Raw genomic sequence first — 3,169 nt, forward strand, 5'->3', positions numbered from 1 at the left:
GCCCCCTACTCTCTACCCCACCCAGCTCCGCGTCAGACGCGCCGTCAGGCACCGCCAGCTCTACATCCCGGGCCCGATTTGCCAGCGCCCGCAGACCTCACCGCGCCGCGACCGCGCAGCCGCCGCCCCAGCCAACGGCCGCACGCCGCGCACGCGCCGCTGCGCCCGCGCCGCCCCGGGGCACGCCGGGAGCCGTAGTTCGGAGGGGAGGGGGGAGGGGAGGCTGCGCGGGCGGGGAGGGGAGGCTGCGCGGGCGGGGAGGGGGGGGGAGGGGGAGGGAGGCCGGGGGAAGGGTCTTCCGGTCAGGGCTCCCGCGGGGGCTGGGGTCTCTTTGTGAGCCTGCCCACCGCCCTCCATTTGCGCTGCCTCTGTTGTCGCCTGCGTCAGAGTAATTCAGTGGTTGAATGTGAGCCCTGTTCCCGCCTCAGCCCCTCACCTGCCGCCCCCAACACAAGTGACCACAGCCCCATCTGTGCGCGCGTCCTGCGCTGCCTGCACCCCGGCACCCTCTCTGCCTTCTCCATTCATAGCGAAGTTGTGGTTGTTGCCTTTGTGTTAACTACACAACTCATACTTGAATATTTGGCTTGCTCTGACCCAGCAGCCGGAAGTGTAAACACAGCGCACGCCGTTAGCAATCCTCTTACTTACCCTCATTTATCCCTGTGGGTTCTTCGTTCCCCGTGGACACACTGTACATGGTGTTCTGTGGCTTCTTTTTAAACTTAACGGTATGGCCTAGAGATGACTCCAGTCACATCTGTCCATCTCAGGAGGTACCTCGGTATAAACAGACCCTAGTTTATCTGACCTTGGTTCTGTTGCCGGACATTTAGGTTGCTTTCAACTTTTCACTGTAAAAACAAACAGAAAAACACGTATGTCTTTCCACCTAAACCACTGCACACATTGGGGTTTTTTTTTTTCTTCTTCTTTTTCTTTTGTTTTTTTTAAGACCCGAGATGTAGAATTACTAAGTCAAAGGCTGTGGGCATTTAAAACATCCTTATGGAAGCCTCATCAGTTTGCATTTCAACCAGCAAGTTAAGCGAGCCTGCTTTCCCGCATCCTTGCCCTGCAACCTGGTCTTAATATAGGGGGAAGTCAGGTTGTGCAAAGGGAACCAGACACCAAACAGAATTTCTTCCAGCAATCAGGGTAGTGGACGGGGGCTTGAGGGAACTTTGGGGGATGCCGGATGTGCTCTATATCTTTGGTGTGGCTACATGGTGTTTACATAGGTACAGATTCATCACGTTGTGCAGTTAGGAGTGATGCATTTCACCCTACCTACCGTATACCCTAATAAAAATATCGTTACAAGTCACTTTCTTTTAGATATTGTGAAATTTTCAAACATAAAGAACTAGAAAGGGGTGCCTAGATGGCTCAGTCAGTTGAGCATCTGACTTCCGCTCAGGTCATGATCTCACATTGGGCTCTGTGCTGACAGCTGGGAGCCCGGAGCCTGCTTCCCATTCTGCATCTCCCTCTCTCTCTCTGCCCCTCCCCCACTCATGCTCTGTCTCTGTCAAAAATAAATAAACATGAAAAAAATTAAGAAAAAAGAACTAGAAAGAACAACATGTTACCTACCATGCCTGATTTCCTCATTCTGTACATCTAAAATAGAAAGGCATTCTCTTACATGCCACAATACCATTATCACACACAGCACAATTCACAATGATTCCCTAAAATCATGTAATTCCCACTTCACCTTTCCTCACTTGTTCCTAAAATGTTTTTATATTTGAATGCTTGTGGCTTGTTTTCTCAAAGCGGAACACATTAAATGACATTTGGGGTTTGGTTGGTAAATCTCTTAACTCTTTTATTTACTTGCTTTTTTAGATTTTTTTTTTTTTTGAGAGAGAGGGCGAAAGTGAGTGAGGGACAGAGAGAGAGCAAGAGAGAGAGACAGACAGAATCCCATGAGGGGCAAAGAAAGAGAAAGAAATGGGACTCAAGCTCACCCAGTGTGGGGCTTGAACTCACGAACCATGAGATCATCACCTGAGCTGAAGTCAGATCTTAATGACTGAGACACCCAGGCGCACATAAATCTTTTTTAAAAATGCATTTGTATTTTATTATTATCATTATTATTATTATTAATTATTATTATTATTTAGTGAGAGAGAAGCCATGAATGGGGGAGAGAGAGAGAGAAAGAATCTTAAGCAGGCTCCACACTCAACTCGGGGCTCGACACAGGACTCGATGCCACCACCCTGGAATCATGACCTGAGCTGAAATCAAGAGTGTTGAATTTGGGGGCGCCTGGGTGGCGCAGTCGGTTAAGCGTCTGACTTCAGCTAGGTCACGATCTCGCGGTCTGTGAGTTCGAGCCCCGCGTCAGGCTCTGGGCTGATGGCTCAGAGCCTGGAGCCTGTTTCCGATTCTGTGTCTCCTTCTCTCTCTGCCCCTCCCCCGTTCATGCTCTGTCTCTCTCTGTCCCAAAAATAAATAAACGTTAAAAAAAAATTTTTTTAAAAAAAGAGTGTTGAATTTGGCTCAGGTCATGGTCTCGCGGTTCGTGACTTCGAGCCCCACGTCAGGCTCTGTGCTGACAGCGCGGCGCCTGCTTGGGATTCTCTCTCTCCCTCTCTCTCTCTCTGCCCCTCCCCTGCTTGCACTTTCTCTTTCAATGTAAATAAAATAAACTTTTTAAAAAAATCTTTTTTAAAATCTAGGCCAGAAGTTCTCAAGACAGGAATCTATGGATATAATTCAAAGGGTCCATGGACTTGGATAGGTAAAAAATTACATCTTTACTTTCATCACATTCAGAATGAAATTTAGCATTTCCCTTCACTGTAAATGAAGGAAACAAGCTACAGTAACCACACCCGTGGCTTTGCCACAAGATAAACTGGCTGTTTTCATGTCACACTGTAGTTCTTGTATATATCTCTAAGTTATCATTTACATCCGCATTATTTTGAAATCACTGTACTTACCAGACCTGCTGCTAGAGCGTTAGATTAGAAACAAAGATGGGGCGCCTGGGTGGCGCAGTCGGTTAAGCGTCCGACTTCAGCCAGGTCACGATCTCGCGGTCCGTGAGTTCGAGCCCCGCGTCAGGCTCTGGGCTGATGGCTCGGAGCCTGGAGCCTGTTTCCGATTCTGTGTCTCCTTCTCTCTCTGCCCCTCCCCCGTTCACGCT

This window comes from Lynx rufus, unplaced genomic scaffold, assembly GCF_022079265.1.
Source record: "Lynx rufus isolate CCGP_SWC_20201006 ecotype Redwood Valley unplaced genomic scaffold, mLynRuf1.p SCAF_21, whole genome shotgun sequence".
NCBI lineage: Eukaryota > Metazoa > Chordata > Mammalia > Carnivora > Felidae > Lynx > Lynx rufus.